The 15,637-nt window shown below is 44.9% G+C and overlaps 8 non-coding genes across 8 annotated transcripts; all 8 read right to left on the bottom strand.

The window, feature by feature from the left end:
• Window positions 1–7,293: 7,293 nt before the first annotated feature.
• trnap-ugg (transfer RNA proline (anticodon UGG)) lies at window positions 7,294–7,365 on the bottom strand. Its single transcript has one exon. It is a non-coding gene; the product is annotated as a tRNA-Pro (tRNA).
• Window positions 7,366–9,182: 1,817 nt separating this feature from the next.
• Window positions 9,183–9,254, bottom strand: trnap-agg (transfer RNA proline (anticodon AGG)). The gene has a single exon. It is a non-coding gene; the product is annotated as a tRNA-Pro (tRNA).
• An 882-nt stretch (window positions 9,255–10,136) lies between these two features.
• On the bottom strand, window positions 10,137–10,208 carry trnap-agg (transfer RNA proline (anticodon AGG)). The gene has a single exon. It is a non-coding gene; the product is annotated as a tRNA-Pro (tRNA).
• Window positions 10,209–11,090: 882 nt separating this feature from the next.
• Window positions 11,091–11,162, bottom strand: trnap-ugg (transfer RNA proline (anticodon UGG)). The gene has a single exon. It is a non-coding gene; the product is annotated as a tRNA-Pro (tRNA).
• An 875-nt stretch (window positions 11,163–12,037) lies between these two features.
• Window positions 12,038–12,109, bottom strand: trnap-agg (transfer RNA proline (anticodon AGG)). The gene has a single exon. It is a non-coding gene; the product is annotated as a tRNA-Pro (tRNA).
• Window positions 12,110–12,991: 882 nt separating this feature from the next.
• Window positions 12,992–13,063, bottom strand: trnap-ugg (transfer RNA proline (anticodon UGG)). The gene has a single exon. It is a non-coding gene; the product is annotated as a tRNA-Pro (tRNA).
• An 882-nt stretch (window positions 13,064–13,945) lies between these two features.
• On the bottom strand, window positions 13,946–14,017 carry trnap-ugg (transfer RNA proline (anticodon UGG)). Its single transcript has one exon. It is a non-coding gene; the product is annotated as a tRNA-Pro (tRNA).
• Window positions 14,018–14,892: 875 nt separating this feature from the next.
• On the bottom strand, window positions 14,893–14,964 carry trnap-agg (transfer RNA proline (anticodon AGG)). Its single transcript has one exon. It is a non-coding gene; the product is annotated as a tRNA-Pro (tRNA).
• Between the last annotated feature and the right edge of the window lie 673 nt (window positions 14,965–15,637).

Below are 15,637 nucleotides of genomic sequence, written 5' to 3'. Positions count from 1 at the left end.
TACAGGTTTCAGCACCTTCTTGGTATCGCTCACAGAACACAGTCTCTCTCTCTCTCTTTGTCTGTTAATCACTCATATCAGATGCAGTTATACATTTTTGAAGCCCCTAATTCACCTGTTATAACCGGAAAAGACGGGGCAGATGTGCATCTGTCTGTTTTACTGGATTACACATAGTTGCAGTCCAAAGTCACAACTGTCCTTGCTAATGTATCAAATGATTTTACAACTTGGTGACATTCAGTTTCCAACATGGCCACGGTGGTTAGCAAGATGAAACTCATCAGTGTCAGGCCAAATCACTGAGGCTTGTTTACTTGCTAATGCTAGCTGTGCTTCCATACAAAGTGCAGATTGTTACTGATCTTAGATCAGTGAAAGCTGAGCACCAGCAGCTTGCCTCCCAGCAGTTTAGAATAAAAGACCAGTGCTTTATCCACAAGTTTATGTGCAAGCCACAAGAACAAAGCTAATGGGCTCTCAGCTTACTCAGGTGTAGTCTTTGTTGATGGGAGAAGGACACATCTGTATGACAGAGAGAGCTTCAGTTACCTATGGGATTGAAATAAGCATAGCTTTCAGTGACAGTAGACGACTGTGGCTAAAGGCTGGTTGCATATATTAACTGACAGACAAGAAGGTTCATGAAAGCACTGCTTCGGATGAAAGGAGATGGCTTTGGCCATGTCCACAGTTACGTTTTCGTTTGAAAACGCATCTTTTTCTCTCCGTTTTGGCCTCCCATCCACACTGAGACGGCATTTTCAGTCAAGGAAAACGCAGCGTTTTGAAAACGCTCTCCAAAGCGGATACATTTGAAAATGCTGTTTTCACATCACAGTGTGGACAGTGAACCCAGAGCCTTTTTGAAAACAATGACACATGTCATGTGACCAATTAAACTAAGATAGCAGAGGGCATTATACAGCAGTTGTTTTGTTTGCTCTCAATTTTGACAACCCTATTAAAGATTAATATCAGTTTGTACATGCTCCAGATATGTCATGGTTCTCAATATCTGGAGAGGTTGAGGTGTGTTTTTTGTCTTCGCCTCTCCCACCAGGGCGGAACTGGACCTTGATTCCCCGCCTCTGAACCTGTCCTGAACACACACCACACATTTACACTGATGCTGGCAGACTACTTAAGATGGCATGAGAGCCTGCTTTTTCACCGGATTGTCACACTACCCAACTGTCCGTGACAGAACGACTCACCCATAATGAACCCAGCTGACAGAGCACAGAGGAAAATGTTCTGGACTTGTAGCTGGTGATGTCAAAACAAAGCTTTACGAAGCTCTGAGGCTTTTTGAAACACGGTGTCACAATGGCCACGGGCCGATAGCTAAATTGGACTCAATTGCAGATAACCACAAACAGAGACGGCTCAAACGTTTTGCAGTGTTTATTATTTAGTCATCAAGTGAATTCGTGACAAGGTGTTGCTAACGATGTAGCCGTGGGTCAGTGGGGGTGAACGTTGATTTAACAGGTTGCGACGGGAACGGAGTGGTTGCATCTGGGAAGAAAAGAGAACAGGGTTAAGAAGGCGGCAGGTTCAGGGTATCCTAGCAGAGGTGGAACTGACTGATAGCGCTTACTGGTGACCGGCGTGAACCTCGCTTTGAGGGAGAGGTGGTGATAGTCCAGGGGAGTAGTGGAAAGGCTGGCAGACCTGAGTTCCGCTGTGTCCAAGGTGGTGAGGCTGGAGGGCAGGCAAGTGAGGGTCCTTGTATTCTTCCTGAATATGAAGATAATCCAAGGAGAGCTGGGGTTGAGGGTGATGACAAAGAAGGTCCAGAAAATGTGAGGTCGTTGAAGAACTGGCGGTGAAGGAGAGTCTGAGGGGGCCTTAAATCCTCAACCTGATTGCCCCGAATCAGTCTCAGGTGTGCAGGACTGCAGCAGGGATGATGGCTCCGCCTAGGGGTGGAGACCAAGGAACTCAGGTGCCTGATAGAACTTTCCAGTCGAGTCTCCAGATCCTGACAGTACCCCTCCCTCAAGGGACGCCTACAGGCAGCCGACCTGGCTGCAGACTCTGTCGTGACCTGTAGAAATCAGAAATCAGAGCGTGGTCAAGAATAAAAGAGCGAGGAACCCATGAGCGCTCCTCAGGACCGTAGCCCTTCCAGTCAACCAGGAACTGGCGACCTCTGCCACGCTGGCGCACATTAATGATCCTCCGGACTGTATGAGCTGGGTGACCATCGATGAGTCGGGCAGGTGGAGGGGTGTTGGAAGGTGGGCACAAAGGACTGGTGTGGACGGGTCGAATCTGCGAAACATGGAAAACTGGATGGATCCGTAGAGATGCCGGAAGGGTGAGTTTGACTGCACTGGGAGAAACAATAGAGTGAATGGTGTACGGTCCTACGAACCGAGGTGCCAGTTTACGGGATGACACTTTGAGAGCAATGTCCTTAGCCGCCAACCATACCTTCTGCCCCGGGGCGTATCTAGGTGCTGGAGTTCGACGGCGGTCCGTGTATTCGCGTTTAGGGGTGGGTTTTAATAATCGATTCATCGATTAAAATCGATTCTGGCTTGGATAACATGATATCGATTCATTAAAATCCTGAATCGATTTTTTAATATAAATGTATTTTGCCCAAAATTCCAGAATCTCAGGTGAAATGTCACAAAATTTTGACAACCACCAAACATTTAAAACAGTGAATGAGAGCAGGAACACGGCTTCTGCACAAAGACGTAAACACACGGCACGGACACGGTCGGGGCTGAAAGCTCTCTCTCTCTCGCCGTGTCTCTAATAAAACCGCTGTAACTTCAGAGGTGATGTTCATATGCTGATTAATGGTTTTCTTTCGTTTTTGATGTACTGCAGAATATTTTTATAAAATCCCAGGCCAGGAAAACCTTCATGTGTTTCTGTGTTTTATCTTCAGCTGCTTTGACACAAAGGCCTCTGCTGTGATGCTCACACCTTTGATAAAGTCTGGAAAGTGTCAGCTTCCTTTTTATAGATACAAAAATATGTAAATGTACTGATCTGAATTATATTATTTCTGACTTTCTGAGGCAAAATTTCCCAGATTCAAATAGAATTGAATTGAATTGAATCGAATCGAATCAAATCGTGGATCGAATCGATTCAGGACCTTTTGAATCGGAATCGAATCGATTCTAGAAATCAGTGACGATACCCAGCCCTATTCACGATGGCAGGCGGCAGCTTTCTTCAAGGCTTCACGGGTTTGGGTCCACACATTCCGGCAACGCTGGAGATGGTGTTGGACCGAGGGCACAGCCAAATCAGCCTCTTCGGTAGGAAACAGTGGAGGTTGGTAACCTAGGGAAGCTTCGAAAGGGGAAAGACCCGTTGAAGCTGAGACATGAGAACTGTGTACATACTCGACCCATGGTAGGTGTGCAGCCCAGGTAGCCGGGTTATGCTTGGTGACACAGCAAAGGGCAGCCTCCAATTCTTGGTTGAGTCTCTCTGTTTGACCATTTGTTTGCGGGTGGTAACCGGAGCTGAGATTGACTTGAGCACCCATGGCAGAGCAAAAAGATCTCCAGACCTGAGAGGTGAACTGGGGTCCTCTGTCTGATGTGATATATGCAGGGATTCCATGGACGCTGGACGGATCAATCGGTGGCCGCGTTACAGGACGCACTCGATGACGCAGGCTGGGGCATGTTCAGAAACAGCTCCGATGATGATGTCAACGTGTTTACGGAAGCGGTTGTGGGATTCATCGGGAAACTAGCGGATGATACCGTGGAGACAAAGACTATCACAACGTTTCCCAACCAGAAGCCGTGGGTGGATAAAACCATCCGCAACGCACTGCTGCCTACAACATGGGACTCACGACGGGGGACATGGACCCGTACAAAGCCGCGTCATATAACGTGCGGAGGGCGGTGAAAGAGGCGAAGCAGCGCTACGGGAGGAAACTAGAGTCACAACTCCAACAGAGTGACTCTAGGAGCCTGTGGCGGGGACTAAGGACAATAACGGACTATAAAGCACCAACAACCGGTATGACGAATGCGGCCGTGACTCTGGCAGACGAGCTGAACACTTTCTATGCTCGCTTCGAGGCTGCAGCTAAGGACTCCAACAATGCTAGTGCTAGCAGCGCTAACGGCTGCAGACAGGAAGATACTGCCAGCACCGGAAACGTGCTCGTCATCTCCGAGCATGAAGTAAGGAGAGCCTTCAAGAGAGTGAACACCAGGAAAGCAGCAGGACCAGACGGCATCCCAGGTCGTATCCTAAGAGACTGCGCATACCAGCTAGCTCCTGTGTTCACTGAGATATTCAACATCTCTTTATCTCAGTCGGTGATCCCCACATGCTTCAAAGAGTCCATCATTGTTCCTGTCCCGAAGAAACCCCACCCTGCTTCTCTCAATGACTATCGCCCTGTAGCCCTCACCTCAGTAGTGATGAAGTGCTTTGAACGCCTGGTCAGAGACTTCATCATTTCTTCACTACCAGACACACTGGACCCACTACAGTTCGCTTACCATCCAAATCGTTCCACAGATGATGCCATCTCTCATCTCCTCCACACATCACTCACTCACTTGGACACTAGAAGGGGGAATTATGTTAAAATGCTCTTCATAGACTACAGCTCTGCATTTAACACCATAATTCCCTCCACACTCACCACCAAGCTGGAGCATCTGGGACTCAGCTCATCTATGTGTCAGTGGATCTCCAACTTCCTAACTGGCAGACCACAGGCAGTAAGGATGGGCGGACATGTCTCAGCCTCCACCACTCTCAGTACTGGAGCCCCCCAGGGGTGTGTTCTGAGCCCCCTGCTGTACTCTTTGTACACATATGACTGTGTGGCCACTACCAGCTCCACCACCATCATCAAGTTTGCTGACGACACCGTCGTGGTGGGCCTGATCTCTGATAACAACGAGACGGCCTACCTGAAGGAGATTAGGAATCTGGAGAACTGGTGCCAGAGGAACAACCTCCTTCTAAACGTCAGTAAGACAAAGGAGCTGATAGTGGACTTCAACACTAAGCAGGAGAGGAACTACCAGACCCCCGTCATCAACGAGTGCCCAGTGGAGAGAGTGGACAGCTTCAAATACCTTGGAGTTCACATCACGCAGGACCTGTCATGGTCCTGTCACATCAACACCGTGGTGAAAAGGACTTTTGGAAAGATGTTATCAAATATCTGTCTGAAGTGTTTAAGGTAAAAATCCCTTTAAAAGGAAAACTCTCTGTACTTGGAATATATCCAAGGAAATTTAAGCAATTGGGGAAAAAACTGAATTACTGGACTATGGACTACCTCAAGCCAGAAGAGCCATTGCGCTATGTTGGAAGAGTATGGATGCTCCCTCCATGGGACTCTGGAAGAAGGAAATTGCAGTCTCTCTAGGCCTGGAAAGACTAACATATATTGCCAAGGGCAAACAATGGGACTTTATGAATATGTGGAAGCCATATATGGATATTTTAGGGAGTGGAGGTGAAGGACATTTATGAAAAAGAAGAAAAGGAAGAAGGGAAGGAGGGGAGAATCTTGTCTATCCTAACCCATTGTATTTTTGTATTACTGTGAGAACTATGCTCATTTCTACATTTGAATGTGAGGTAGGCAGGTTTGATGTATGGATGGATGTGTGAATGTGAGGGTGTTCAACATTTGTTTGTATTGTACTATAAAAAATTTCAATAAAAATATATGGAAAAAAAAACACCGTGGTGAAAAAGGCCCGTCAGCGTCTCTACCACCTCAGACGCTTGAGAGACTTCCAATCATCTTAACCTGGTTCGGGAACAGCACCACGCAGGACAGACGAGCTCTACAGAGGGTTGTGCGGTCAGCTGAGCGCACCATCCGCTCCGAGCTCCCTGACCTGCACTCAATCTACAGCAGGTGGTGCTGGACCAAGGCCAGGAAGATGGTGAAGGACCTCAGCCATCCCAACAACAGACTGTTCTCTCTGCTGAGGTCAGGAAAGCGATTCCGCTCCCTGAAGACCAACACAGAGAGACTGAGGAGGAGCTTCTTCCCGCAGGCGATACGGTCTCTCAATCACACCACCACACAGTACTGACCCACACATATGGTTCTTACACACACACTGGACTTTCTGGACATTGTTTTCACTTCATCACTTAAATCACTTTAAGCATATTTGCACTGCACAAGACATAATGTGGATTGCACAACACTGGTCACTATATTCTTCATTTCCAGTTAATACTTGTACAGCTGCTGTTATTGTGTATATATTTACTTATATTTCTTCATACATTCTTATATAGTTCTATATTGTGTATTTTGTTGTACAGTTATTTTATTTTCAACTTTAATTTATATATTTTATCTTATTCTTTCCCAGTTAAATTTACCCTTCATTCTAATTTGTGTTGTACAGTTATTTCATTTTTAACCTTAATTTATATTTTATTCCTTCCTAGTTAAATTTACCCTTTTTAATTTTTCATATTTATTTCCTATCTTATTCATAGCCTTTTCCCTTTTTGTTTTCTTTAGGTCACGAGCAGTTGTCCAAGCATTTCACGACATATCGTACTGTGTAAGACTGTGTACGTGACAAATAAAATTTGAATTTGAATTTGAAAAGGGTTCCCAGTCATCCAGGTCATGGTAGTCTGATGAGCTTTGAAAGAAAGCAGCTGGAATTCTCTAAGTGCCTTGAAGACCTTTCACCTCTCCTCTGAGAACCTTCGTTAGATCTAAAACTAAACGTTGGAGAGTCCCAGGTATTTAAAACCCAGAGCGGGTTGTCTTTACCAGGGTCGTTGACCAACTATGAAACACATCACATGAGCCAAGGGGTGGAAAAAAGGCGTGGGTAATTATCAGCAGAGGTGAAACCATTATGAGACCTTCACATATGTAGTTTAACGTCTTTACACCGAAATTGAATGGCCTCAATTTCGATCAGAGTTTGTGATCTCTAACGCTTTTCCACTTGCACCTACCTAGCTTGGCTTAACTTGACTCAGCTCGATCTTTAAAGTTTCCATTAGGTGATAGTACCTGGTTACAGGTATTTTTTTAGTACCTGCCCAGTAAGGTTTCCAAGGCAATCTCAAAATGTGACATATACAGATTGCGTGGCAGGGACTGGGCAGTCAATGGCATCACTCAATGACTCATGAGAGTGACTCCTTCACAAACGTTGTTTTAGAAAGACAAATTGGTGTCACAGATCACATTGAAAGGTTTGGCACACAACACATTTACAATGCCCCAGAAGGAATGTGTCTTACCAAAGAATTCCATGAAGCTAAGAGCTTGTGATTTTAAGGGGGCTCGTCCGGGATTTGAACCCAGGACCTCTCGCACCCAAAGCGAGAATCATACGCCTAGACCAACGAGCCACAGGAAGAATGTGTTTAAGTCTGGAACTCTGAAAGGATAGACTTAAATCGGCCTTCAAATTCAAGCAGGAATGGTGTTAAGCTCTCTTCAGTATTCATTTTTGTACCTTCAGGCCTTTGCTACTGACAAGCTCCAACAGGGATGACTCCAGAGGGACTGCACACAGTGAATGAGAAAAAAGGGTTCCCAGTCATCCACGTCATGGTAGTCTGATGAGCTTTGAAAGAAAGCAGCTGGAATTCTCTAAGTGCCTTGAAGACCTTTCACCTCTCCTCTGAGAACCTTCGTTAGATCTAAAACTAAATGTTGGAGAGTCCCAGGTATTTAAACCCTAGATGGGGTTGTCTTTACCAGGGTCGTTGACCAACTATGAAACACATCACATGAGCCAAGGGGTGGAAAAAAGGCGTGGGTAATTATCAGCAGAGGTGAAACCATTATGAGACCTTCACATATGTAGTTTAACGTCTTTACACCGAAATTGAATGGCCTCAATTTCGATCAGACTTTGTGATCTCTAACAGCGCTTTTCCACTTGCACCTACCTAGCTTGGCTTAACTTGACTCAGCTCGATCTTTAGAGTTTCCATTAGGTGATAGTACCTGGTTACAGGTAATTTTTTTAGTAACTGCCCAGTAAGGTTTCCAAGGCAATCTCAAAATGTGACATATACAGATTGCGTGGCAGGGACTGTGCAGTCAATGGCATCACTCAATGACTCATGAGAGTGACTCCTTCACAAACGTTGTTTTAGAAAGACAAATTGGTGTCACACTGAACGGTTTGGCACACAACACATTTACAATGCCCCAGAGGGAATGTGTCTTACCAAAGAATTCCATGAAGGTAAGAGCTTGTGATCTTAAGGGGGCTCGTCCGGGATTTGAACCCTGGACCTCTCGCACCCTAAGCGAGAATCATACGCCTAGACCAACGAGCCACAGGAAGAATGTGTTTAAGTCTGGAACTCTGAAAGGATAGACTTAAATCGGCCTTCAAATTCAAGCAGGAATGGTGTTAAGCTCTCTTCAGTATTCATTTTTGTACCTTCAGGCCTTTGCTACTGACAAGCTCCAACAGGGATGACTCCAGAGGGACTGCACACAGTGAATGAGAAAAAAGGGTTCCCAGTCATCCACGTCATGGTAGTCTGATGAGCTTTGAAAGAAAGCAGCTGGAATTCTCTAAGTGCCTTGAAGACCTTTCACCTCTCCTCTGAGAACCTTCGTTAGATCTAAAACTAAATGTTGGAGAGTCCCAGGTATTTAAACCCTAGATGGGGTTGTCTTTACCAGGGTCGTTGACCAACTATGAAACACATCACATGAGCCAAGGGGTGGAAAAAAGGCGTGGATAATTATCAGCAGAGGTGAAACCATTATGAGACCTTCACATATGTAGTTTAACGTCTTTACACCGAAATTGAATGGCCTCAATTTCGATCAGACTTTGTGATCTCTAACAGCGCTTTTCCACTTGCACCTACCTAGCTTGGCTTAACTTGACTCAGCTCGATCTTTAAAGTTTCCATTAGGTGATAGTACCTGGTTACAGGTATTTTTTAGTACCTGCCCAGTAAGGTTTCCAAGGCAATCTCAGAATGTGACATATACAGATTGCGTGGCAGGGACTGTGCAGTCAATGGCATCACTCAATGACTCATGAGAGTGACTCCTTCACAAACGTTGTTTTAGAAAGACAAATTGGTGTCACACATCACATTGAACGGTTTGGCACACAACACATTTACAATGCCCCAGAGGGAATGTGTCTTACCAAAGAATTCCATGAAGGTAAGAGCTTGTGATCTTAAGGGGGCTCGTCCGGGATTTGAACCCGGGACCTCTCGCACCCTAAGCGAGAATCATACGCCTAGACCAACGAGCCACAGGAAGCATGTGCTTAACTCTTCAACTCTGAAAGGATAGACTTAAATCAGCCTTCAAATTCAAGCAGGAATGGTGTTAAGCTCTCTTCAGTATTCATTTTTGTACCTTCAGGCCTTTGCTACTGACAAGCTCCAACAGGGATGACTCCAGAGGGACTGCACACAGTGAATGAGAAAAAAGGGTTCCCAGTCATCCACGTCATGGTAGTCTGATGAGCTTTGAAAGAAAGCAGCTGGAATTCTCTAAGTGCCTTGAAGACCTTTCACCTCTCCTCTGAGAACCTTCGTTAGATCTAAAACTAAATGTTGGAGAGTCCCAGGTATTTAAACCCTAGATGGGGTTGTCTTTACCAGGGTCGTTGACCAACTATGAAACACATCACATGAGCCAAGGTGTGAAAAAAGGCGTGGGTAATTATCAGCAGAGGTGAAACCATTATGAGACCTTCACATATGTAGTTTAACGTCTTTACACCGAAATTGAATGGCCTCAATTTCGATCAGACTTTGTGATCTCTAATAGCCCTTTTCCACTTGCACCTACCTAGCTTGGCTTAACTTGACTCAGCTCGATCTTTAAAGTTTCCATTAGGTGATAGTACCTGGTTACAGGTATTTTTTAGTACCTGCCCAGTAAGGTTTCCAAGGCAATCTCAAAATGTGACATATACAGATTGCGTGGCAGGGACTGTGCAGTCAATGGCATCACTCAATGAGTCATGAGAGTGACTCCTTCACAAAATCAAAAACGTTATTTTAGAACGACAAATTGGTGTCACACATCACATTGAAAGGTTTGGCACACAACACATTTACAATGCCCCAGAAGGAATGTGTCTTACTAAAGAATTCCATGAAGGTAAGAGCTTGTGATTTTAAGGGGGCTCGTCCGGGATTTGAACCCGGGACCTCTCGCACCCTAAGCGAGAATCATACGCCTAGACCAACGAGCCACACGAAGCCTGTGTTTAAGTCTGGAACTCTGAAAGGATAGACTTAAATCGGCCTTCAAATTCAAGCAGGAATGGTGTTAAGCTCTCTTCAGTATTCATTTTTGTACCTTCAGGCCTTTGCTACTGACAAGCTCCAACAGGGATGACTCCAGAGGGACTGCACACAGTGAATGAGAAAAAAGGGTTCCCAGTCATCCACGTCATGGTAGTCTGATGAGCTTTGAAAGAAAGCAGCTGGAATTCTCTAAGTGCCTTGAAGACCTTTCACCTCTCCTCTGAGAACCTTCGTTAGATCTAAAACTAAATGTTGGAGGGTCCCAGGTATTTAAACCCTAGATGGGGTTGTCTTTACCAGGGTCGTTGACCAACTATGAAACACATCACATGAGCCAAGGTGTGAAAAAAGGCGTGGGTAATTATCAGCAGAGGTGAAACCATTATGAGACCTTCACATATGTAGTTTAACGTCTTTACACCGAAATTGAATGGCCTCAATTTCGATCAGACTTTGTGATCTCTAATAGCCCTTTTCCACTTGCACCTACCTAGCTTGGCTTAACTTGACTCAGCTCGATCTTTAAAGTTTCCATTAGGTGATAGTACCTGGTTACAGGTATTTTTTAGTACCTGCCCAGTAAGGTTTCCAAGGCAATCTCAAAATGTGACATATACAGATTGCGTGGCAGGGACTGTGCAGTCAATGGCATCACTCAATGAGTCATGAGAGTGACTCCTTCACAAAATCAAAAACGTTATTTTAGAATGACAAATTGGTGTCACACATCACATTGAAAGGTTTGGCACACAACACATTTACAATGCCCCAGAGGGAATGTGTCTTACCCAAGAATTCCATGAAGGTAAGAGCTTGTGATTTTAAGGGGGCTCGTCCGGGATTTGAACCCGGGACCTCTCGCACCCAAAGCGAGAATCATACGCCTAGACCAACGAGCCACAGGAAGCCTGTGTTTAAGTCTGGAACTCTGAAAGGATAGACTTAAATCGGCCTTCAAATTCAAGCAGGAATGGTGTTAAGCTCTCTTCAGTATTCATTTTTGTACCTTCAGGCCTTTGCTACTGACAAGCTCCAACAGGGATGACTCCAGAGGGACTGCACACAGTGAATGAGAAAAAAGGGTTCCCAGTCATCCACGTCATGGTAGTCTGATGAGCTTTGAAAGAAAGCAGCTGGAATTCTCTAAGTGCCTTGAAGACCTTTCACCTCTCCTCTGAGAACCTTCGTTAGATCTAAAACTAAATGTTGGAGAGTCCCAGGTATTTAAACCCTAGATGGGGTTGTCTTTAGCAGGGTCGTTGACCAACTATGAAACACATCACATGAGCCAAGGGGTGGAAAAAAGGCGTGGGTAATTATCAGCAGAGGTGAAACCATTATGAGACCTTCACATATGTAGTTTAACGTCTTTACACCGAAATTGAATGGCCTCAATTTCGATCAGACTTTGTGATCTCTAATAGCCCTTTTCCACTTGCACCTACCTAGCTTGGCTTAACTTGACTCAGCTCGATCTTTAAAGTTTCCATTAGGTGATAGTACCTGGTTACAGGTATTTTTTAGTACCTGCCCAGTAAGGTTTCCAAGGCAATCTCAAAATGTGACACATACAGATTGCGTGGCAGGGACTGTGCAGTCAATGGCATCACTCAATGACTCATGAGAGTGACTCCTTCACAAACGTTGTTTTAGAAAGACAAATTGGTGTCACACATCACATTGAACGGTTTGGCACACAACACATTTACAATGCCCCAGAGGGAATGTGTCTTACCAAAGAATTCCATGAAGGTAAGAGCTTGTGATCTTAAGGGGGCTCGTCCGGGATTTGAACCCGGGACCTCTCGCACCCTAAGCGAGAATCATACGCCTAGACCAACGAGCCACAGGAAGCATGTGTTTAAGTCTGGAACTCTGAAAGGATAGACTTAAATCGGCCTTCAAATTCAAGCAGGAATGGTGTTAAGCTCTCTTCAGTATTCATTTTTGTACCTTCAGGCCTTTGCTACTGACAAGCTCCAACAGGGATGACTCCAGAGGGACTGCACACAGTGAATGAGAAAAAAGGGTTCCCAGTCATCCACGTCATGGTAGTCTGATGAGCTTTGAAAGAAAGCAGCTGGAATTCTCTAAGTGCCTTGAAGACCTTTCACCTCTCCTCTGAGAACCTTCGTTAGATCTAAAACTAAATGTTGGAGAGTCCCAGGTATTTAAACCCTAGATGGGGTTGTCTTTACCAGGGTCGTTGACCAACTATGAAACACATCACATGAGCCAAGGTGTGAAAAAAGGCGTGGGTAATTATCAGCAGAGGTGAAACCATTATGAGACCTTCACATATGTAGTTTAACGTCTTTACACCGAAATTGAATGGCCTCAATTTCGATCAGACTTTGTGATCTCTAATAGCCCTTTTCCACTTGCACCTACCTAGCTTGGCTTAACTTGACTCAGCTCGATCTTTAAAGTTTCCATTAGGTGATAGTACCTGGTTACAGGTATTTTTTAGTACCTGCCCAGTAAGGTTTCCAAGGCAATCTCAAAATGTGACATATACAGATTGCGTGGCAGGGACTGTGCAGTCAATGGCATCACTCAATGAGTCATGAGAGTGACTCCTTCACAAAATCAAAAACGTTATTTTAGAACGACAAATTGGTGTCACACATCACATTGAAAGGTTTGGCACACAACACATTTACAATGCCCCAGAAGGAATGTGTCTTACTAAAGAATTCCATGAAGGTAAGAGCTTGTGATTTTAAGGGGGCTCGTCCGGGATTTGAACCCGGGACCTCTCGCACCCAAAGCGAGAATCATACGCCTAGACCAACGAGCCACACGAAGCCTGTGTTTAAGTCTGGAACTCTGAAAGGATAGACTTAAATCGGCCTTCAAATTCAAGCAGGAATGGTGTTAAGCTCTCTTCAGTATTCATTTTTGTACCTTCAGGCCTTTGCTACTGACAAGCTCCAACAGGGATGACTCCAGAGGGACTGCACACAGTGAATGAGAAAAAAGGGTTCCCAGTCATCCACGTCATGGTAGTCTGATGAGCTTTGAAAGAAAGCAGCTGGAATTCTCTAAGTGCCTTGAAGACCTTTCACCTCTCCTCTGAGAACCTTCGTTAGATCTAAAACTAAATGTTGGAGGGTCCCAGGTATTTAAACCCTAGATGGGGTTGTCTTTACCAGGGTCGTTGACCAACTATGAAACACATCACATGAGCCAAGGTGTGAAAAAAGGCGTGGGTAATTATCAGCAGAGGTGAAACCATTATGAGACCTTCACATATGTAGTTTAACGTCTTTACACCGAAATTGAATGGCCTCAATTTCGATCAGACTTTGTGATCTCTAATAGCCCTTTTCCACTTGCACCTACCTAGCTTGGCTTAACTTGACTCAGCTCGATCTTTAAAGTTTCCATTAGGTGATAGTACCTGGTTACAGGTATTTTTTAGTACCTGCCCAGTAAGGTTTCCAAGGCAATCTCAAAATGTGACATATACAGATTGCGTGGCAGGGACTGTGCAGTCAATGGCATCACTCAATGAGTCATGAGAGTGACTCCTTCACAAAATCAAAAACGTTATTTTAGAATGACAAATTGGTGTCACACATCACATTGAAAGGTTTGGCACACAACACATTTACAATGCCCCAGAGGGAATGTGTCTTACCCAAGAATTCCATGAAGGTAAGAGCTTGTGATTTTAAGGGGGCTCGTCCGGGATTTGAACCCGGGACCTCTCGCACCCAAAGCGAGAATCATACGCCTAGACCAACGAGCCACAGGAAGCCTGTGTTTAAGTCTGGAACTCTGAAAGGATAGACTTAAATCGGCCTTCAAATTCAAGCAGGAATGGTGTTAAGCTCTCTTCAGTATTCATTTTTGTACCTTCAGGCCTTTGCTACTGACAAGCTCCAACAGGGATGACTCCAGAGGGACTGCACACAGTGAATGAGAAAAAAGGGTTCCCAGTCATCCACGTCATGGTAGTCTGATGAGCTTTGAAAGAAAGCAGCTGGAATTCTCTAAGTGCCTTGAAGACCTTTCACCTCTCCTCTGAGAACCTTCGTTAGATCTAAAACTAAATGTTGGAGAGTCCCAGGTATTTAAACCCTAGATGGGGTTGTCTTTAGCAGGGTCGTTGACCAACTATGAAACACATCACATGAGCCAAGGGGTGGAAAAAAGGCGTGGGTAATTATCAGCAGAGGTGAAACCATTATGAGACCTTCACATATGTAGTTTAACGTCTTTACACCGAAATTGAATGGCCTCAATTTCGATCAGACTTTGTGATCTCTAATAGCCCTTTTCCACTTGCACCTACCTAGCTTGGCTTAACTTGACTCAGCTCGATCTTTAAAGTTTCCATTAGGTGATAGTACCTGGTTACAGGTATTTTTTAGTACCTGCCCAGTAAGGTTTCCAAGGCAATCTCAAAATGTGACACATACAGATTGCGTGGCAGGGACTGTGCAGTCAATGGCATCACTCAATGACTCATGAGAGTGACTCCTTCACAAACGTTGTTTTAGAAAGACAAATTGGTGTCACACATCACATTGAACGGTTTGGCACACAACACATTTACAATGCCCCAGAGGGAATGTGTCTTACCAAAGAATTCCATGAAGGTAAGAGCTTGTGATCTTAAGGGGGCTCGTCCGGGATTTGAACCCGGGACCTCTCGCACCCTAAGCGAGAATCATACGCCTAGACCAACGAGCCACAGGAAGCATGTGTTTAAGTCTGGAACTCTGAAAGGATAGACTTAAATCGGCCTTCAAATTCAAGCAGGAATGGTGTTAAGCTCTCTTCAGTATTCATTTTTGTACCTTCAGGCCTTTGCTACTGACAAGCTCCAACAGGGATGACTCCAGAGGGACTGCACACAGTGAATGAGAAAAAAGGGTTCCCAGTCATCCACGTCATGGTAGTCTGATGAGCTTTGAAAGAAAGCAGCTGGAATTCTCTAAGTGCCTTGAAGACCTTTCACCTCTCCTCTGAGAACCTTCGTTAGATCTAAAACTAAATGTTGGAGAGTCCCAGGTATTTAAACCCTAGATGGGGTTGTCTTTACCAGGGTCGTTGACCAACTATGAAACACATCACATGAGCCAAGGGGTGGAAAAAAGGCGTGGGTAATTATCAGCAGAGGTGAAACCATTATGAGACCTTCACATATGTAGTTTAACGTCTTTACACCGAAATTGAATGGCCTCAATTTCGATCAGACTTTGTGATCTCTAACAGCGCTTTTCCACTTGCACCTACCTAGCTTGGCTTAACTTGACTCAGCTCGATCTTTAGAGTTTCCATTAGGTGATAGTACCTGGTTACAGGTATTTTTTTAGTAACTGCCCAGTAAGGTTTCCAAGGCAATCTCAGAATGTGACATATA

Source organism: Rhamphochromis longiceps, linkage group LG18 (assembly GCF_057381845.1).
Source record: "Rhamphochromis longiceps isolate RC_006_pf linkage group LG18, R_longiceps_female_GT1.1, whole genome shotgun sequence".
In the NCBI taxonomy this organism is placed as follows: Eukaryota; Metazoa; Chordata; class Actinopteri; order Cichliformes; family Cichlidae; genus Rhamphochromis; species Rhamphochromis longiceps.
The sequence above is the reverse complement of the archived record's forward strand: the minus strand, read 5'-3'. Positions and strand labels throughout refer to the sequence as shown.